The 23095-nt window shown below is 46.0% G+C and overlaps 1 protein-coding gene across 14 annotated transcripts in view; it reads right to left on the reverse strand.

The window, feature by feature from the left end:
* LOC138757496 (Krueppel-like factor 3) overlaps window positions 1-23095 on the reverse strand; it is a 120194-nt gene that overhangs the window by 67381 nt on the left and 29718 nt on the right. Inside the window, exon 3 of one of the 14 annotated variants that reach the window (XM_069924947.1) lies at window positions 13215-13352. The exons of the other annotated variants lie outside the window; for them this stretch is intronic. The gene's annotated coding sequence lies outside the window, so the exon portion shown is untranslated. The remainder of the gene's footprint in view (window positions 1-13214; window positions 13353-23095) is intronic. 14 annotated transcript variants of the gene reach the window in all.

Consider the following 23095-nt stretch of genomic DNA (forward strand, 5'->3'; position numbering starts at 1 on the left):
AACCTTTACCTTTACCCTTTGACCCATGATGTTGTACTGACTTATATACTGTACACCTTCCAAAAAAAAAGAAACCTTTCCTACCTCATAATCCCCTAGTTTGCTTCTATCAATGTGCCTGTTAAATACCCTACATCTATAATCATGGTTCGTGTGCCGTGGCCAAGCAAGCTGGGACGTGGCAGCGAGGTCCTTGGGTCGTAGGTTTTATATCGGAGTGGCCTTCTCCTATGCAGGTTTCTTACCCGGGCTGGAGGGGCCTGCCTCCCCTCCTAGGTCGGTCCATACTGCCCGGACCGGGGCCGAGGCCGCCGCAGTTCACCCTGTGCCTGGACTGGGGCCACCGCCTCCCACTCCCTGCCCGGACCGGGGCCTCCGCCTGCCTCACTCGACCGAGGCCGGGGCCGCCGTCTCCCCCTTGCTCCTGCCCGTATCGGGGCCGCCGCCGTCTACCCTTCGCCCGGACCGGGGCCGGGGCCGCTGCTGCTCTCCCTGTGCCCGGACTGGGGCCGCCGTCTCCCCCTTGCTCCTGCCCGTATCGGGGCCGCCGCCGTTTACCCTTCGCCCGGACCGGGGCCGGGGCCGCTGCTGCTCTCCCTGTGCCCGGACTGGGGCCGCCGTCTCCCCCTTGCTCCTGCCCGGATCGGGGCCACCGCCGTCTACAAAGTACAGTAAAACCCCCGGAATTCAGCACCGCCCGCCGCTCGGCTCCTGCTCTCCCGACCCGGGACCGGCGCCGCCGCCGCTGTTTACCACCGCCAGTGGGCTGATAACGCCTCAAACCGTGCATCTTGGCGCCTCACAGTTTGGCGGGCAGCAGCCTCCTTTGAAGAAGACCGCAGAGCCCACCTCACTGACAAAAGGCAAAGGAGGAAAAACCCAACACCCAACCCCAACCAACCAATTTTCCCTTGCAACCGCTGCAATCGTGTCTGCCTGTCCCGCATCGGACTGGTCAGCCACAAACGAGCCTGCAGCTGACGTGGACTTTTTACCCCCTCCATAAATCTTCGTCCGCGAAGCCAAGCCAAAGGAAGGATAATCATGGCACTAACAGGGTGAGATGTTTGTGGCCACGAGCCCAAATACACCAATTAACCTAAAATCCCTGTCTATTTTTGAAGGGTGGGAGGAAACCAGTGCACTATATAGACGTGGGAAGAATGTACAAACTTCTTACAGACAGCACTAGATTTGAACCTAGGTCCCTGGCACTGTAATAGAGTTACACTAAGTGCTGTGCTAATTGTGCAGCCTAAATGAGTCTTCTAGATAATTTTGATTGAGAAATCACAGTATCTTTAAAGATACATTGAAGCAGAATTATTTGCCTGTGACAAGAAATATCTGTTTTCTGATCTATCTGTCAGAAGTTATTATCAAACTATCTCGCACGGCACCACACCTTCTCAGGACCACAGAAAACAACAGACAAATGAAAACAACAGTAAAAAGTGAGTTCAAAATTCAATCTTCAAAAATCAAAAACACAAAACTCATCAGAATTATTTTTCAAGTCAAGGAAGTCCTAGTGTGATCCCACAATTCAATTCGAGCAATTAATTAATCTTTGACAGGGCATAATATTGGCAAAAGAGAACTCATCACCTATCTCACAAAAGTGACTCTGGTGTTGCAAGGACTATGAATAGCCATCACTAATGTTGCACTACCTATCTGAGGAACAGCCATCACCACTACCATCAGGAAATCAAATCCACCCCTGCATACATCTTTTGGCATGAACTCAACACTGTAAACTATTGACCAAAGCAAAAGTTTATCAACATTCTCCCAAACGTTCATTAGACAACATCCAACTCTGATATCTCAAGTTCAAGTTTATTATCTTCTGACTGAACATGTACAACTGGACAAAACAGCATTCCTCCATACCATGGTACACACATTTCTCACACAGCCCATATAAAATAAATATGTATGAAGATTTTGGAATAATCATACATACTTAAAAATATAACATAACATAAATATGTGTAAATATTTCAGAATAATTTATTCCACTTTATTTACAATAGACCTAAAGTGACAGTTCATCAGCCTGGCAATCCTGCTTTTGATGCTCCTGTATCTCCTTCCTGATAATAGCAGGTCACATTAGGCCATTTTATGGTGCAACGCCACCTTAAAGGTGACTCACGAGAAACAAAGGTGAATTTACCTTTTTATGGAGAAGGCTTATAATGCAGATCCAGCATTGCTTTCTTACTGAGCAGCATCAGGAGCTGTCTTCCGGAGCTGAGGGAGGCGGGGTGAGTGGTGCAGTAGTGCCGTCTATTGCCGTGACGTTATCCATACGCGCCAGCAAGTGAAAAATTAATATAGACATTCTTTCCCACCCAAAAGAATAAAATTCTTATGGCAGTCAAACAGGCATTTTGTAAAAATAAATCTACAATAATATACATTAAGAATCTGTCCACACTGAGATCTTTAAAATTTGTGCTCCTGGGTTGCGGGCTGGCGACATCATCACGATGTCATCAGCCCACCCCTTCGCAGTCATTTGCAGCATCATTGCCTTCATGAAGGAGGTGGAGAGATTTACTCAACCTCTGAGTCTACCCCCCCCCAGGCGGATCGGAGTTCGCCTCCTGAATTCTTCCTCGGAGGTTTCAATAAGTAAGTTAAGTGATGTAAAGGCGTAGAATATCCACCATTACATTCGCTTTTTTTTTTACAATATAAAGGTCTATATACTGTGTGATGAATGGCAGGGATACTCAATAATTCTTTGGGCCCTATTTAACCAGTGCTCCTGGTGAAGGTCATCAATAGAGGAAAGTATGACCCCAGTGATCTTGGTTGATCAATGATCCTCTGTATTTCCAATGCTTAAGAGCTACCATATTACACAATGAAGGGGCTAGTCTGGACATTTTCAATTGTGCTTTTGTAAAATATTGTCAAGATTGGGGCTGAAAGCCTTGGACTAAATTCAACCTCCTTAGGAAATGTAGGTGCTGTTGCGCCTTTCTGACTAATGAGGAGGTGTTGTAGGTCCACAGTAGGTAATATGCACACCAAGAAGTTTTCTGCTCTCAACTGCTGTGCATTGGAGAGTGGTCAACCTTCATCCTCAATCATCTATTGTGTTTTGACCACATGGAGACTCAGGTTGTTGTTCTTGCACCATTTTACGAACCTCCCAACCTCATCTCTGTAGTGGGACTCATCATTGTTGCCGATGAGACCAGCTATTGTTATATCATCCATAAACTTCACGATTCTTTACAAACTGAATCTGGCAGTCCTGTCATGAGTCAGACATGATTAACTTTTAGCACTGGAGATTCAATTGACATACAAGAAAAGATCACTTCACTCTATCTTGTGACCTTCTCCTGTTGCTTGGGAATCCAAAATGTGCATTAGGACAGGTAGTACTCCCTGTAATTACCCATGACACCAATTGTAGCAGTAATACTGTTAAATAAATGCATTAAATAAATTAATGTCCATGGCAGGAAAGAGACTGATTTTAAAGTAGATTCTTCCATGCCACAAGATCCCCACTGGTGCGGGCACTGTGCTCTCTGGGAGATACAGTGCTTTGGTGACAAGTCACCAAATTTTTAGCTCATCGATATTGTCCTGCAATGAACTTCAGGTATTAAATCTGAAGATGTTGGAAATGTAAGAATTATTGAGTAATCACTGAGGTAGGGAAAGGGGAGAGGACTTAAAGTACAAAAGCAAAGGGCTTGTGACGGGGTGGAGGCAACGTAGACGAAAAAATGACAGTGATGGGAAGGCAAAAATAAACAGTGATTGTGGTACAGGAAAAGTAACAAAAAACGGATGGCTGGAGAAGTATAAAGTGGAAGAGCAGGATCATCACCAACATCTGCTGAAGGAAGAAATTATTTTCTGTCTGTACTACTATGTGGGAGTGAAAGTATTTATGATCTGAAACTGTAAAACTCACTGTTAGAATGGAGGTGTTCTGCAAAGTAGTTAACGTTTTATAGTGGAGCAGTGGTAAGGATACTGGGCTTAGAACATAGAGCAATGCAGCACAGTACAGGTCCTTCGGCCCTCAATGCTGTTCAGACTCGTATATTCCTTCTTTCCTTAAAAAAAGTAGTAAAACCTCCCTACCCCATAACCCTCTATTTTTCTTTCATCCATTTGTCTAAGAGTCTCTTAGATGTCCCTAATGTTTCAGCTTCCACCATCATCTCCGGCAAGGCATTCCAGGCACACACAACTCTCTGCGTGAAAAAAAAACTTACCCCTGATGTTTTCCCTAAACTTCCCACCCTTCACTTTGTACACATGTCCTCTGGTGTTTGCTGATCCTGGCCTAGGAAACAGGTGCTGGCTGTCCACCTCTCATAATCTTGTAGACCTCTTATCAAGTCTCCTCTCATCAAAAATAAAAAGTCCCAGCTTTGCTAACCTTGCCTCATAAGACATTTTTCCCAATTCAGGCAACATTCCGGTAAACCTCCTCTACACCCTCTCCACAGTTTCCACATCCTTCCTATAATGAGGTGACCAGAACTGAATAAAATACTCTAAGTGTGCTCTTAACCAAAGGTTTGTAGAGTTGTAACGTGACCTCTCTACTTCTGAATTCAATCCCCCTGTTAAAGAATCCCAGCAACCAACAGGCCTTGAGAGATATATAGATTTGCACCCCAATGTCCCTCTGTTTCATCCACGCTATCAAGTAACCGACTATTAACCGTGTATTCAGCCTTCTGGTTAGTCCTTCCAAAATACATCACCTCACACTTATCTAGATTAAAATCCACCTGCCACTTTTCTGCCCAACTCTGCATCCTGTCTATATCATCTTGTAACCTTCGACAACCTTCAGCTCCATCTACAACTCTTCCAAGCTTCATATCATCAACAAACGTACTGTCCCATCCATTTGCCTCTTCATCCAGGTCATTTATAAAAATCCCTGCAGCCCTCCACTAGTCACCAACCTCTAGGCAGGGTCAGTGTTGTGGCTGCTTCTTTTTACAATGTACATTGATGATTTAGATAGTGGATTAAATGGTTTCGTGGCCAAATTTGCAGATGACACCAAGATAGGTGGTAGTGTAGAAGAAATCGAAAGCTTGCAGAGAGCCTCGGACAGCTTAGGAGAATGGGCAAAGAAATGGCAGATGAGACATCATGTTGAGAAAAGTACGGTTGTGCATTTTGTTCAAGGAAATAAATGGTCAGATTATTATTTGGATGGGGAGAAAATTCAAACCTCAGAAGTACAAAGGGACTTGGGGGTCTTCGTGCAGGATAACCTGAAAGTTGACTGCCAGGTTGGATCGGCGGTAAAGAAGGCGAATGCTATGTTGGCATTCTTTTCAAAGGGGATTGTGTATTAGAATAAAGAGGTGTTAGCCGCTTTCAGGTGTTCTGATAGAAGATTAGGTGCCTGCAGGCACGGCTAGAGGAGTTGAGTTAGCACGTTTAGGTGGGCACAGAATGGACGGCTTTCTGGCACCTAAACGTGCCAGCTGACAGCTAGCCATCTAGCAGCGACAGTCGGCTCCTCTGGACAGGTGCCTAGTCCCACCCACTCTGACCTCACGTCATAGCAGTACATCAAGGACAAACAACTCAGGCACGACTTGACTCCCGCTGCCAGTCTCCCCGCACCCCCCCCCTCACCCGCCCGACTCCCATTGCCATTGCTGGTTCCCCCCCACCCTTGCCCGCCGACTCCTGGTGCCGGTCTCCCTCCCTCGCCCGCCCAACTTCCGCAGCCAGTTTCCCCCTCCCATCCTCGCCCGTCCGACTTTCGTTGCCGCTGTCGGTTCCCCACCCCCACCCTCACCCGCCCGACTTCCACTGCCGGTCTCCCCCTCCCACCCTCGCCCGCCTGACTCCTGCTGCCAGTTTCCCTCACCCCTACTCCCGAAGCAGCAGCAGGAGTCGGGTGGATGGGGAGACCGGCAGCAGCAGTGGGAGTCGGGCGGGTGAGGGTGGGGGATGGGGTTGACCCGGGAGAGAGGCGAAATAAAATTTGCAGAAGTCTACTTTAGTCTGGCTTCCTTGTCTCAGGAGTCGGTGGCTGACTACATCACCAGCCCAACCCCTGGCAGCCCGGCCGCTTTCAGCTGCCATAATCGATACTCCGAGCAGGATAGTTATACCTCTTGGAGAAGGGTTAGGGAAGTAATCCTCCTGGCCAACTTTTCTGGTTTCAGATGGCCACCCGACAGTCGGGCTTTGTGGCCACCAGAAAGCGGCTGTTGATGAGCCTCTACGAGGCACTGGTGAGACCTCATTTGGAGGACTGTGTGCAGTTCTGGGCTTCATAGCTTAGAAAGGATAGAGCAAGGTTGGAGAGGGTACAGAGGAGGTTTACTAGAATGATTCCAGGAATGAGAAGGGTAACATATGAGGAACATTTAGTGGCTCTTGGACTCTATTCATTAGAATATAGAAGAATGAGAGGGGATCTCATAGAAACATTTGGAATAATGAATAGATTGGAGAGAGTAGATGTAAATAAGATGGGTGATTCCAGGACAAGAGGGAACAGTCTTGGAATTAAAAAGTACCAATTTACAACAAAGATGAGGAGAAATTTCTTTAGTCAGAGGGTCATGGATTTGTGGAATTCGTTGCCAGCTGTGGAGACAGGATCATTGGGGGAATTGAAAGGGAAAATTGATAATATCTAATTAGTCAGGGTATCATGGGATATGGGGACAAGGCCAGAACTTGGAACTAGATGTGGGAACAGTTTAGCTCAGGGAGGTTTCACGGAGAAGACTCAATGGGCCAAATGCCCTGCTTCTTTTCCTTTTTCTTGTGATCTTATTCCACTACTACTCTCTGGTTTCTACCTATATGCCAATATTTTATCCATACAACTAATTTTCCACTGATCCCATAACTCACAACTTTCTGGATGAGTCTCTGATGGGGGAACCTTATCAAATGCCTTGTCAAAATCAATGTAGACCACATTTTCTTTTCTTACCTCCTCAAAAAACTCAATTAGACTCATTAAGCACGACTCACAAAGCCATACTGACTATCCTTGAGTAGACTGTACTTCTCCAAATGCTCATAGATCCTATCCTTAAGAATCCTCTCTATTAGTTTGCACACCACTGATCTAAGACCAACTGGGCTATAATTCCCAGGTTTCTCCTTATTTACTTTTTTAAACAAGGGGACTACATTTGGCATTCTCTAATCCCCCTCAATCTTCACATTGTTCGGCATGCAGGCCTGTTCAATTTTGACCTCATCGCGATCAAGGTCTTTTTCTCTTGTGAATACTGATGCAGAGTATTCAATTAGGACCTCCCACCCCCCCAACCTCCAGGCACATGTTTCCTCCTTTATCCTTTACCAGCCCACCTTCATTCTCGTCATCCTCCTGTTCTTCATATACGCATAGAACACCTTGGGGTTCTCCCAAATCCTACATGCCAAGCCTCCTCATACCCCCTTCAAGCTCTCCTTTCTTAAGCTCTTTCCTGGCTACCATATACCATGAGCTCTTCCTGTTTCTTGCTTTCTATATCTAATGTATGCTTCCTTCTTCCTCTTGATGCGTGACCTGCTTCATCAGCCACGGCTCCCTTTCCCTACCATCTTTTGCTTGTGCAAGTGGGACAAACATATCTTGAACCCAACCCAAATAGTCATTAAACTTGCTCCACAGTACTTCTGTGCTTTCACCCTGAAATATGTTTCCAATTTACTATTGTAGTTCCTGCCTCATCCTTTCATAATTAGCCCTTCCCCAATTTAACTGTTTATATCCTTTTCCATAGCTGTGCCTTCCTCAAGATCCGCAGTTTATCCAACTCCAGGTCCCTAACTGGACTATAAATATCTATACAGTTGTGGAATGTAAATTCAGTCAAAATTCCTGAATTTGATCTTAATAGTGTAAATACATAACAACCAGATTTTCATAAACGTGTGCATAGTTCATTTGAGAGAAGGAACCCTATTCCATCCTATATGGGACTCCAGGCAACTTGGCTGATCTGTTAATGGGATCCATCTGGTACCTCAATTTTAGGCATGTCCATTTCCACTCCCAACAAGCTCTTCCTCACTCACCATTGAGGTTGATCCCTTTCCTTGGTAGACTGAAGGTTATTGCAAATCATGAGACTTCTGCTGGTACAAAGCATCATGGATGCCCAGCATTGAGCTGCCGGATCTTTTCTGTGTCCATGTTGCATGATCATTGAATCACACAGCAAGATCACAAGATAAAGGAACTGAATTAGGCCATTTGGACCATTGAATCTTCTCCGTAAATCCACCCTGATCTGAACTGTTCTCATATTTAGTTCCAATTTCTGACCTTTACCCCACATCCCTTAATACCCTGACTAATTAGATACCTATCAATTGCCTCCTTAAACTCCCCCAATGATCGGGCTCCATAGCTGTATATGGTAACAAATTCCACAAATCCATGACCCTCTGGCAAAAAAAAAATTCTCCTCATCTTGGTTTTAAATGGGTACCTTCTAATTCTAAGACTGTGGCCTCTTGTCCTGGGTTCACTCACCAAGGGAAACATCTTATTCACATCTACTCTGTCCAATCCTTTCAGCATTCAAAATGTTTCTATGAGATCCCCTCTCATTCTCTTACACTCCAATCAATCTGCAAACCAGAAGAGAAGCTAATTAGATCATCATTCATTCTTCAAAGCACCAGCACGTATAGACCGACCCCTCATCAGTTTATTCCTTGACCTCAGCCTCCAATTTTTAGATGGAAGAAAAACAAAACTGCAGATGCTGGAAATCTGAGGTAAAGGCAGACAATTTTGGAAATATCAGCAGTGCAGGCAGTGTCTGGAAAGCAGAGCAGAGCTGAGAGATGGATCTGAATCCTTGCTTCTCTCCCCAGATGCGATCACAGACCGACTGAGCATTTCCAGAATGTTCTTTGCCTTTAGTTGTACATTTGAGTCTGTCAGCTGTTCTTAGAATTATGAACAGGAGGGAGGGCTTCTCTGCAATGAACTTTTCAGTTCAGCTTGTGTCGGGGTAATGGTTCATCTTCCCAACTCATGGGGTCTGATCCCACTGTACGGAGTAAAACCCATGGGGTCTGATCTCACTGTGTGGAGTAAAACCCCATGGCCCTGAATCTGCATTCTCAGGACAGAGATAAGTAGCAGATCCAACAATTGCAAGTCATCTGCAGCCCAACCAATATTTGATCAACTTGTCCCATATTTTTGCTGCTCTTCTGTCCCATAGCCCATGAATGAAGTGAAGGACCCTCATGCCTTCTTCCCTTTATTGTCATGGAATTATAGAGCGATAAACTCGGACTGGCCTTGCAGCTGAAACCTCAATTCCAAAAAAAATCCCTATTTACCAATCCAAAGATATTTGAATGTCAGAACTGAGTATGTATTTCCTGCTTCATTTGACAACTCACTCTACATTCTCACCACTCTGTTAAAGTTATCCTGAAAGTTCCTTTTAAACTTTTCACCTTTCACCCTTAATCCAGGTCTTCTAGTCTCACCGAATCACAAAGGAAAAAGCTTGCTTGCATTTACTCCATCTATACCCCTCATAACTTCATATACCTCTATCCCCTGACTCTCTGATGCTCCAGGGAATAAAATCCAAACCTTTCTCTGAACTCAGTCCCTCAGGTCCCGGCAACATCCCTGTAAATCTTCACTGCACACTTTCAATCTCATTGATTCCTTTCCTGTAGTTTGGTGACTAAAACTGCACCCACTAATCCAACCTTGGCCTCAGTGACACGGTGTAAACCTTCCACATAATCCCCCACCCCTCTTCAACATTGGGTAGTATGAGGCCAACGAGCCAACAACTCCCTTTATGGCCCCATACCCCATGAGGCGACTTCCAGGCGATCCTGTGCTTATGATATATGGGCTGACTGTGGGGAGGGAAGCCCCTGCCTTGCTTGAGGTGCTGCCTGCCCTCCTCCCCATTACCCGCTCATCAGCCATGCCCCCCAGGTTGCGCTTCCCCCTCAGGGCAGCCCTGCTCCATCAAGGCCCGGCCCCAGGCACTGAACACATGGAGCCCGCACCGCACCTGGGCTGCCCCACATCTCAGTTCTGGACCTGGACCTGGTCACTGCCTCCTCCATAAACAGCTTTCAGACACTGGGCACAGGAGGGCCTTCCCTATCCACTTCAGCCCTGCTCCGTCTGGGGCCAATACTGACCTCCATCCCCATGCCTAGGCCACTTCTCATATGTCCATGAAGCCAGCCAATCATCTTTGTTGTAAGAGCAGGTCTTGGTCTCCTTCAGGGTTGTGGGTTGATTACTCCAACTAGTTTTGTCATGCACAGCTGGATTGTTGAGGATGAATTTAGTAGGTTATCTGCAGTACAGTTATAATATCTGCCACGTATCATCATGAGGAATATTGAAGTGCACAATGGAATACACTCCATTTTCCAGGATAAGTCAGCTCTAACCACACAAGAAATTAATTTAATATCCTCAGATATATGTCTTAGATGTGGTCAAGAGATAGGTTCTTTTCTTCACTTGATTTGGTTATGCCCCAAAGTTAAAACTTTTTAGATACAAGTTAAATTATTTTTGGAAAAAATATTAAAAGTAAAACTTCCATTTGATCCAATGTTGTTTTTATTAGGAGATATTAAAATTATTAGTTTAAAATCAACTATGTATCAAATTGAAATTTTACGATTAGCTTTAGCTGTATCTAAGAAATGTCTGTCTATTACTTGGAAATCTGATTTGGTGTTGGGAATACAAAGATGAACATACTGAAATGAAATCTTGTATCTCTCTTGAAAAGATAACATAATTTACGGGATAAATATCATTTCTTTTTGAAAATATGGAGCCCATATTTACAAATTGTTGGTTTGAAGATGTGTGCTTTCATTCCGTTCTGCAGATGATTCCTGCTTTCACAGCTGTACAGTTGAATTATATAGATAAATGATGATCTCCTTCTTTCTTTTAGTGGGTAATTGTAGGGGGAGGAGAGTAGGGAAGTAGGGGAGTAATGGGGAGGGAGTTGGGTTTTTAAATAAAATATATTCACATATATTGTTACATATATTCTCCTTTATATGCATTTTATTATAATTGAATGTAATTGTAATTTTAAACTTTTAAAATAAAGTATTAAAAGAAAAGCTTAGTACTGCCTTGGACAAGTACCCTTGTTTTGCACCTCATCTGCGACATTAAAAATTTACCAGCAATGCAGTGTCTGCACTACCCACAAATGCACCCGAGTATGTGAAGACCAAGTATGGTAGGTGCATAGGAACCAGCAAGTTCTCCTCCAAATCACAGACCAGCTTCCTGGCTAGGAAGTATGTCGCCATTGCTGAGCCCAGATCCTGGAACTCCCTTCCCAAAGCTTGGAGGGATAACTTTCATGAGAGACAGTATAAATAAGTAAGCCACCACCATCTTCTCAAGGGCCATTATTGATGAACAGTAAATGGTGGCCTTGACCTCAATGTCCAGGTTGTGAAGAACAAAATAACTGAAAAAGGCCATCCACTCTGTATTTTGTCTTCCCTGTGCAGAGAATCCTACAATGTAAACAGTGAATAAAATGTGGAGATACACATAACATTGTTTCACCTAGTAATTTTGGGGTCCATATGGTTCGAAAGGGAAGAGGTTAAAGAGCACATGTTGCATCTCCACTGCTTGCACAGGAAGATGCTATAGTAGATGAAGGATGAGGGGCCATGGTTATGGAGTGAACCAGAGTGTCACAGGAGGAATGGTGGCTTCCAAATACTGAAAGAGAATGGGAAGAGAAGTCATGGCAGTAGTCTGGATACAGAGTAAACTGCAGAGGTTGATCTGTTGAATGTGAACATTGGAAGGCTAAAAAGTCAGGACAAGAAGAATGGCATAATTGTCCTGGAAGAGAGAGCAAGCATTGTGTCCAGAATTACGGGTAAAGAAAGAGTCCTGACAATCTTGGTCGAGGGAAATCATGTAAAAGACAAAAAGAGAAATTGGAAAGCAAAGATCAAAAGAGACATGAGGGGCCAAGAACCCAGAAGAGGGTGAAATGAACATGAAATGGCTGCTTGTAAGCCTTGAATTAGAGCAGTGGTTCTCAGCCTTTTTCTTTCCACTCACATACCACTTTAAGTAATCCCTATCCATAGATGCTCTGTGATTAGTAAGGGCAGCCCTGCTCCATCAAGGCCCGGCCCCAGGCACTGAACACATGGAGCCCGCACCGCACCTGGGCTTGAGGTGGTATGTGGGTGGAAAGAAAAAGTTTGAAAACCACTGTTTTAATTGTACCTAATTGACTCGTTATGTGCACGGTTTCATAACTCCAAAGGAAATGGGCCAATGACAATTTTTCTCAAGCAAAATATTTCAGTAACAATTGGGTCTAGAGCAGTGGTTCTCAACTTTCCCTTCCCACCCACATACCACCTCAAACAATCCCTTACCAACCACAAAGCACTGATGGCATAGGGATTACTCAAAGTGGTATGAGTGGAAGAAAAAGGTTGAGAACCACCGAGTTAGAGGTAGGGCAATGAAGACAGAAAATTTACAAGTACAGGCAGAAGATAGAAATTTACATGTGGGGACAGGAGAAGGTATTAAGTGGTCATCAGTATACTAGTAAATTGGTGAAGGGTGTATCTGAATAGAATAAAACAAAGAATGTTCTACATTTTCCAGGAAAAGGAAAGCTTAGCTATAGGTCCCATTGATCCCTTTAGAAAAACCTCTCCTTTTGTTTCTGGTGTTGTTTCTGATGTCCTGGGCTATTTTTCAAGGGCTCAAAAGCAGGAAAGTGCCTTTTTTCGCTCAATCATTGATGAAGGACACAGGCCCAAGATGTTGGTTATTTATCACTTTGCTATGAGATATAGGTCCTTTTATAGAGAAAAATAAGTGAATGTAAAGACAGAGATCCTCCATCTTTACATTGCTGCACTTACCTTCATAAAAGGGCCAAAGGTGGACTGACTGCTCGAACTCGCTCCAGTTTCCATCCGCCTAAGGGTGCACACTTAATTTCAAGGTCGAGTGAAGTCACCCCACCTCTTCCATAAAAGGAATGCTGCTGAAAGCAGCTACAAAAAGTTGGGCTGATGATGTCAGCCCATGACCCAGAGGCGTGAATTTTTTTTAAAAACCATCTGGTTAATAGAGGCTATTACGTTGCCCAAGAGATCTGCCAGAGTCCTAAGATTGCTTGCGCAGCTCTTACCTGCTCTTCGGTCACCATTTTCGAGTATTGGCCGCTGTCCCTTTTTGGCACGCAGGTTTGACGTCATGGTGGTGGGCAGAGCTACTGCTTCACCTGCCCCTCCTCCTTCAGTTCTGGAAGCTGGCTCCCAACTCAGTTCTGCATAAAGGCACCACAGGATCCGCCTTATAGGTCATCATCATAATGAGGTGTTTCACCATAAAAAGGCCTACTGTGTGACTGGCTGAGTTTCTCCAGCACTACAATCACAGTGTCTGTAGACTTTTCTGTTTAACTATTAGGAAGATAGCTGCAGGGATTTTGGCACAACTGAATTAGTGTCAAAATACCTCCTGCTTTCTCTGTCATTATTTTTGCACAGAAAACGGCAGTGGATACCTAAACAAGTGCAATAACACAGCCCCCAATGGAAACGAGGCCTATCTATCATAGCAGTCATTTTAGGATCCTCATTTATTGTCAAACGAAAGTTCTCACAACCTTAGGATTTGGCAAAACACTTTATGACCAATTGAGCTTCTTTTGAAGTGAAGTTGTTCTTGCAATGCAGGATGTGTAGCTGTCAAATTATGTAGAACAAACTTCCTTGAATAAATAATTTGATGGCAAGTTTTAGATGCATTTTGAGGAATGAATGTTGGCTAAAACAGATTCACTACTTCTTTTTTCAATTATCCCACTTTATCAAGGCCTGGGTTTACCAAAAGCAAAACTGTTGACTGTGAGCATGTCCTCAGATTCAGAGCCAGGCTAGATTTTGCGCTCAAGGGACTTGAATCCAGAGCCTTTTGTCAAAGAGTCAAGAACACCACTCTGAGAAACCAAAGCTAATGACTGACACCAAAGCCATAGATTTGGAAGCGTGTTGCAACATTTATTTTATCACCAGCTGGATACCTGGTGTAGCCCAGGAAATAAAACACTCAGTTGTTGACTACATGATTGAAACAAAATACCACAAAATCTTCATGGTAATTCTGCATAAATATAATTTATTCCAAATAGAACATTTATATTCCTTGTAACAGAGGAAAACTGAGATAGGCGTATTGCTGCTGTTCTGTTCCTTGTTGCCTGCCCCTTGCCTGTCTGGAGGCCTGAGCACTGAGATGGGCATATCGCTGCTGTTCTGTTCCCTGCTGCCTGCTCCTTGCTTGTCTGGAAGCATCAACAGTGAGGTGAGACTGATGGTCCACTGTTGTCTCTTGCTTTCTCCTTTCTCTAACTCTACGGGCTTGTGAAGAGCTTCTACCAATGTTGTTTCACTTTTTTGGGCCCATATTGAACTGGATTTGGCCACTTGTTTTTATTCTGATTGTACATTGATACAGGAGTCCTTGATGCAAGTTCAAAATTTTTTTGAACTTTATATGTCCTTAAAAATTAAATTCAATGTGGTCATGACATTCAGCATCAAATATGACCACAATTATAATGCAAGTCAGTGCAAGCTGGTCAAAAAACACTTTTGAACTTCATATGACCTTAAAGGTTAAATTCAATGTGGTCATGACATTCAGCATCAAATCCTATCCCTAATGAACCTCCTTGGACATTTCTAGAGTGCTCCATATTGATTTCCATGGAGAACAGACAAACACACAGACATACATGCACAAATATATATTAGATAAGACTGAGTTCCTGAAAAAAATCTTCCAAAATGAAATTTGGACTAACTCTGTGGATTGCAATGTCTATAATTTTCTATTAGCACCATCAACTGCAGCTCAACCTTCACTACCATTATTCCTTCAGTGTTGGTCAATAAACTACAAACTTTGGGCCTCTGTACCCCTCTCTGCAACTGGATCCTTGACTTTCTCATCGAAAGACCACAGCCAGTACGAATTGGAAACAATATCTCCTCCTCAATGATTATCAACACAGGTGCTCCCCAAGGATATGTCTTAGCCCATTGCTCTACTCACTATGCACCCATGATTGTGTGGCTAGGAACAATTCCAATGCCATCTACAAGTTTGCCGATGACACCACAGTTGTCGGCAGAATCACAAACTGCCATGACAAAGCGTACAAGAGGGAGATAGAGCAGCTCTCTGAGTGGAGTCACAACAACAACTTTGTGCTTAACATTAGCAAAATGAAGGAGATGATTGTGGACTTCAGAAGGGAGTCAGGGGAACACGACCCAGTCCTCATCGCGGCTCAGTAGTGGAGATGGTCAAGAACTTCAAATTCCTGGGTATCAACATCTCCGAGGCTCTGTCCTGGAGCCTCCAAGTTGATGCAATCATGAAGAAGGCTCACCAGTGGCTATACTTTGTGAGATGTTTGAGGAGATTTGATGTGTCACTAAAGACTCAAAAACTACCATGAAGAGCATTCTAGCTGGTTGCATCGTTGTCTCCAAATATCAGGACAAGGAAGGTTGGTAACTCAGCCTGTGACTTCACAGGCACCAGACCTCACTCCATCAAGGACATCCACATGAGGAGGTGGTGTCTTAAAAAAGCAGCCACTATCCTCAAAGACCCCTATCACCCAAGCCATGCCCTCTTCACTCTGCTACCATCAGTAAAAAGGTTCAGGAGCCTAAAGATAAGCACTCAGAGGCAAAGGGCAGCTTCTTCCCCACTGCCATCAGATTCCTGAATAATCAATGAACAAAAGACACTGCCTTACTTTTCGTGCACTTGTATTTTTATTTATTATATTATTGTTTGAAGATGGTTAGAATATGAATGTTTACACTATGATGCTGTCACAAAACACCGAATTTCATGACTTTTCATGATAATAAATTTTGATTCTGAATCTGAATCAGCATCTTGCATATTAGTGCGTGGAGTTGCCTAGACTTGTGAGGTGACATTCAATGTATTTCTGCAACTTTGATCTAGGCATATGTGTCTTGTGGGTGATGCATGATACTTGCAAAGAACTATTCCACAACATGTATCTGAGGCATGCGTTGAGATAAAGCGGCCTCTCCAAACACAACCCAGCCCTAAGGAACCAGCTTCAGATTGGTCACCTGTAACTAAAGACTTCCTCCTCACTTCACCAGTCCTCAATATTTTCCCTGCCACTCAATAACCACCCTTTCACGTTCATCTAACTTGATTGTGATGCCACTGCTGGTCTCTGACAACATCCTTGATCACCATCTCCCTTCACAGACAACCCAACCTTCTCTTCCACTTAACCAGGATCTCAGTTGATGATCCATGCCCTGCCTGTTTATGGACCATCAAATGTCTGCTTATGTTTAAAGAATTAATAAATATTGATCTTCAAACTACAAATACCAGAATCAGCTTATGATGCAAATCCTTGATAAGTAGTGGCTGACAAACATACGTAGAAATGCTGCACATATTTTCCAGACTACTGTAAAAGGAGATTTAAAAATTACCTGCTAAATTATTTACCTCAAGTGGATGGTTTTTGGAGTGAAAATTTAGCTGCATGTTTAATGGTGAAGGCAGATAATGTTAAGATAATACCTAAGACAATACACTCAGAATGAAAGAAATACATTAAAGGAAGGAAGGTGTTCTTCCATTAAAGCATGCCTTGGTCACGTGCAAATCATCGAAGTCATTCTGAGCAAAATTGAAGCACCGTAAAGCTGAAGTTTTATGGTTTGGTGGCGGCACACCATTAGGCAGATAAACCGGCCCCGCTTGTAATCCACGCGGCGGGGCAGCCGGCCAAAATGGCGCCGTCAGGGTTTTCCCCTTCTTCTCAGCACAGGGCTCAGAAGTCCGCGCTGGGGGACCACGTGATGCCCGGGTGACGTCAGCGCCCCTCCTCCCTCCCCCCGCCCCATTGTGGCTCTCAGCCAGGTCTGGGCTGGGAGCATAAGTCTAGCCCAGCAGCCTGCAATAAATTGGCTCTCCTCACTGAGCTCAACCCATCTGGTTGTGTGTTCTTTCTTGCCACTACAATTGGTGATCCCGACTAGTTCAAACATCTTTGAACCCATCATGAGCGAACCTGGAATCAGTGCTATAGCTGTCAAGCTACCTGACTTCTGGGTCCAGGAGTTGGAGACCTGGTTCGGCCATGCAGAGGCTCAGTTTCACCTCCACCAGATTTCATCTGACATGACCAAATTCTACCATGTGGTCGCTGCCCTGGACCAGGCCACTGCCAAACATATGCTGCACCTCGTTCAGCACCCACCTGCCGAAGACAAATACGAGACCATCAAGCGAGTGCTCACTGGATCCCTCGGACTATCCAGGTGCCAGCGTGCCGCTCGGATGATTCACCTCAATGCCTTGGGGGACATGGAGCTGATGGATGAGATGCTCACGCTCATGGGTGATCACACCAACTGCCCACTCTTCGAGCACATTTTCCTTGACCATCTCTCAGAGGACATCTGGCCAATAATGGCCTAAGAGGGCTTTACCAACCTGAGGAAGGTTGCTCAAAGGGCCCAAGAGCTATGGCTCGAGCAATTTCCGGAGGGCTCGGCGATCCAACAGGTCATGAGGCACGGGCATGACCACGCCAAGCGCACCCCTAGCGCTGCAGTAGAGCATCCAGCCCATGCAGGGGCCACCAAGAGCATAACCAAGGGCACGCCATCCGCTCCAGGCCTCTGCTTCTACAGTCAGTGGTGGGGAGCCAAGGCTTGGAAGTGTCTTCAGCCCTGCTCATTCCAGGGAAACGAGCAGGCCAGCCGCTATTAATGGCTGTGGTGGCTGGCCAAGGACACAGCCTCCTCTACCTGCGGGACTTGTTGACACTGGAGCCCAGATCAGCATCATCCCTGCCACGGCCATTGAGTCCAGGAACCGGCCTCGAGGACCTCCCCTCCATGCGGCTGACACAACAGAGATCCAGATATATGGAGACAAGACAGTCCACTTCCAGATTGGCCAACAAAAGTTCTCGTGGAGGTTCACCGTCTCGTCCCTTCTGACCGCCATCCTGGGTGCCAACTTCCTCCTCATCCACAAGCTTCTGGTGGACGTCCATACTTTCCAGGCCATTCGCCTCGATGTCTCCCGCACAGAGCAGCCGCAGATGGACACGATCAGCACACCCAGAGACTAGTTCCAGCGAATCCTGAACGATTTTCCGACCCTCCTCAGGCCACAGTTCTCTGCTGCTTCACCGTGCCATGGGGTGTTCCACCACATCCCCACCCATGGCCCACCAGTTCACGCCAAGGCATGCCGGCTCCCGTCCGACAAGCTCCAGGTGGCGAAGGAGGAGTTTTCGTATCTGTTGGAGCTGGGGATCATTCGGCGGTCTGATAGCCCATGGGCCTCGCTGCTCCATCTGGTCCCGAAAGCCTCCGGCCACTGACGCCCCTGCGGAGACTATTGACGGTTCAACGAGGCGACAGTTCCTGACCGTTACCCCATCCATCACATCCAGGGCTTTACGGCAAACCTGCATGGTGCGAGAGTTTTCTCCAAGCTTGATCTGGTGTGTGGGTATCACCAAATCCCGGTGCACCCTGAACACATGCCCAAGATGGCCATTATCACCCCCATTGGCTTGTTCGAATTCCTTTGCTTGCCGTTCGGGCTGAAGACCTTCCAACGCCTCATGGACTCAGTGGGCATGGACCTGGATTTCGTCTTCATTTACTTAGATGACATCCTCGTTGCCAGCAGGGATCGGGCGCAACACAAGGCCCACCTGCGCACCCTCTTCTCCCGACTGGCCGACTTCGGCCGCACCATCAACCCAGGCAAGTGCCAATTTGGGTAAGAGTCCGTGCAGTTCCTGGGCCATACCATCACAGCTGAGGGAGCCACACCCGCCGCTACGAAGGTCACTGCTATCAAGGAGTTCCCACATCTGGACAATCTCCAGGAGCTGCAGGAGTTCGCGGGTATGGTCAACTTCTACAACCGATTCACCCTGGGAGCTGCGCACATCATGCAGCCGCTATTCGGCTTCATCGCAGCCAAGCACAAAATGCTCACCTGGACCCCAGAGGCCTTCAGTGCATTCGAGGCCACCAAGGACACCCTCACAAAGGCTACCATGCTTGTCCACCCCCACACCAACCTGCATATGGAGCTCTCCGTCGATGCCTTTGCCACAGCCGTCGGCGGCGTCCTGGTGCAGCAGGTGAACAGACAATGGAAGCCGCTAGCATTCTTCAGCTGGCTTCTCTGCCCACCAGAGCACAAGTATAGCACTTTTGACTGTGAGATACTGGGCACATACCTGGCGGTGCGGCATTTCCGCTATTTCTTGGAGAGGAGGACTTTTACCATCTTCACTGACCACAAACCCCTCACCCAGGCACTCACAATGCCGAAGGACCCCTGGTTGGCCCGTCAGTAGCGTCACCTCTCTTTCATGTCGGAGTTTACCACCGACATTCGGCACAAGGCGGGGAAGGACAATGTGGTCACCGATGCACTCTCACGACCGGCCATCTGTGCACTGATGCCCAGCCTTGACTTCGACCAGCTCACCCGAGACCAGAAATCTGACGAGGAGACGTGAGCCTTCAGGACTGCAATCACAGGCCTGCGGTTCCTAGACCTTCCGACTCCAAGCAGTGGAAGCACCGTCCTGTGCGATGTCTCCATGGGCACCCCGCGGCCAGTGGTCCCCCAGCAGTGGCACAGGCAAGTCTTCCATCACATCCACGACCTTTCACACCCGCCCATCAGGTCCACGGTCCGGATAGTGGCAGAGCGGTTTGTCTGGCACGGGCTGCAGAAGCAGATTGTGGGCTAGGCCATAACATGCACCCATTGCCAGATGTCCAAGGTACACAGGCACACCAGGGCACCAGTGCAAGTGTTTGAGCACATCCGGGAATGGTTCAGCCACATTCATGTGGACCTAGACGAGCCCTTACCCATTTCCCAAGGCAACCATTACCTGTTCATGGTGGTGGACCGCACCACTTGTTGGCCCGAGGCAATCCTGATGCCGGACGCCTCCACGGACTCCTGTTCCCGAGCGCTGTTGCACGGTTGGGTCACCCGGTTCGGTGTTCCGAATCACCTCACCAGCGATCGGGGTGCCCAGTTCACTTCTGCATTCTGGGCACAGCTCGCCAACAGGTTGGGGATGGAGCTACACCACACCTATCACCCACAGGCCAATGGGCTGGTAAAGCGTCTGCACCGCCACCTTAATTCGGCATTTATGGCCCGCCTCACTAGTCCCGACTGGGTGGACGAACTGCCTTGGGTGCTCCTGGGCATTTGCTCCACGCCCAAGGAGGATCTGCAGGCGTCATCAGCTGAGCTGGTCTACGGCGCACTGCTGGCACTTCCTGGTGAGTTCATCAACACGCCTCACAACCTCCAGCGGTTGCCGCATGATCTGCTTCCCCACCTCACGGCCCGCTTGGACTCCTTTGCACTCCCACCACCACACAGACATGGCACACGGCCATCTCACGTCCCCAGCGAGCTGCTTTCTGCAGAGTACATTTTTATTCGGCGGGGCCCACCCGCGGCACCTCTGCAGAGACCTTACGAGGGGCCTTAAAACGTTGTCCAGCGTTCAGGGTCTAAGTTCATACTAGACATCGGCGGCAGGCAGGAACTGTTTACTGTGGATAGGCTGAAGCCAGCACACCTCGACCCCACCGAACCAGTGATTATGGCCCAGCCCAAGAAGCGAGGCCGCCCAGCTCAAAAGAACATTGGTGCTGGTTCTGGGGGGTGGGGTGTGGGCCTGTGTGGCGGCACACCACTAGGCAGGCGAACCGGCCCCGCTTGTAATCTACACAGCGGGGCAGCCGGCCAAAATGGCGCTGTCGGGGTTTTCCCCTTCTTCTCAGCACAGGGCTCAGAAGTCCGCACTGGGGGACCACGTAGACACCCAGGTGACATCAGCGCCCCCCAGCACGGTTCTCAACCAGGTCTGGGCTGGGAGTACAAGTCCAGCCCAGCAGCCTGCAATAAATCAGCTCTGCTCACTGAGCTCAACCCGTCTGGTTGTGTGTTCTTTCAGTAGCAGTGTAGCTGCCGCTACAGTTCTAACATTAATGCAAATTCATAAAAGTATTTAGAACAAATTAAATTTATACAAGCACAGATGATGCTGGAAATACAATGAGACATACTGTATCTACAGCTGAAAAAGATAAATGGTTCAGGTATAATTCTCTTCTAAAGCTCGGTAATGATGCTGAGGTCTCTCTCTGCTGAATCATTCTTCTGTCCTTTCTGACAGTGACTGAATTGTTCATTTTCAGCATTCTCTGTACTTCAGATTTCAGGTATTATCTTTTTTCTTTTTATCGGAACAGATGAATGATGCACTGTATATATTCACTTGAACAAAGAGATGGAGGAGAATGCTTTTTATTACAGTGAACTTGCCATTATTCATTATTCTGGATTCTGCCAGACAAACAAAGCCAGGATTGGGAGTTTACTTCCTTGGATCATCTGCTCGTATTTCTTATCTATATTATTTGAGTCTCTTTCCCATGCTTATAAAATTGTTATACCATGCATTTAAAACCAAATGTTGTTCTGATAATCCACTGATTTACATTTTCAACATGAGGGAACCTAAATTTAATTATTTACAGTTGTTACCAGTAAACCTTGACAATTTATCGTTGGGCCTGCAAAACAAATTATTTTTTGGTGGAATTCTTGTCCATTTGGTTCAATGCTTTTGAACTTATAGTGGTCATGTATCATGGAATTAAGAGAACATTTACAACAATAAGCCAGTCAGTCCAGAATGCCTGTGCTAGTCAAGACAAAATGCTGCAGCCCAAGCCCACTTTCCAGCACTAGATCTATAGGTTGCAGGTCACAGTTCCTCAAGTTCACCTTGAAGTCCCATTTAAAGGCGATGGGGATTTCTACCTCTACCACTTTCTTAGGGTAGCGAGTTCCAATCACCACCACTCTCTGCATAATGAACACTTTTTTCATTTTATCTCATAACTCTAAAAATTTGCCATCTGTGTTTTTGATATTCTACTGGGTGATCTAGATTATTTCTATTTTTTTCTACTAAGGCACCTTAATTAAGTGTTCTCTTGGCCTCTTCTGTTTCCAAGGACATAACTCTGGCTTATCCAATCTATCCTTGTGGCTGCAAGTTTATAATCCCAGCAATATATTGCAAATCTCTATTGTACCCTCTCCAGCACTCTCCTGTCTTGGTGACCAATAGTCTATCTGTATTATGTAAATAATTGTGGCATACTTCTTTGCTTATAAATTCTAAATATTTTAAGGAAAATAAATTATATGTCTTTTTATCCACCTTTATTCACTTGCACTGCTGCCTTTGGACATACACTAGAAGATCCTACTTCTCCAAGCCTGTCAATATCCATTTATTGTAATATTCCCTTGCCTTGTTGCACCTCCTTGGCTGCATTATATCATACTGTTCTGGATTAGAATCTGTCTGCAATTTTTCTGCCCAACAGGTCAGATCATCTATGCCACAAGCTTTTCTCCAGCTTGTCAACCAGATAGCCATTCATTCATGGATTCCTTTAATGTTAGTCCTTCCAGGTGCTATTAAAGTTGCTGGTTATTCATTGCTGGCACTCTTTTGTAGTCTTAGGAAAGCTCCCTATGGGAAGCTATAGCAGGTGTATCAGCACACGACACAATCAGGCCTTTCGGCCCAACATCCAGGCTGACCAAAATGCCATATGGGACTCATCCCATTTGCCTGTATTTGGCCCAAAACAAGATGCCATTCTGCTGAGTATTCGGTGTATGATGACCAGATCTGGGTCATAATTTCTTCTGCTTGTCCTACATTAGTGTGGCATATGCACAAATTCAGAATGGATCAACTCTGATCTAGGAGAAATTATATTTTTTTCATATCCTTAACTGGTCCCTCTGTGATATTGATCCAAACTCTGGTAGTTCTACAGCAGTGCACCTGGATTAGCATGCTACTCAAACTCATTTGAATTGTTTCACACA

This window comes from Narcine bancroftii, chromosome 3 (genome assembly GCF_036971445.1).
Source record: "Narcine bancroftii isolate sNarBan1 chromosome 3, sNarBan1.hap1, whole genome shotgun sequence".
NCBI classification, from domain to species: Eukaryota; Metazoa; Chordata; class Chondrichthyes; order Torpediniformes; family Narcinidae; genus Narcine; species Narcine bancroftii.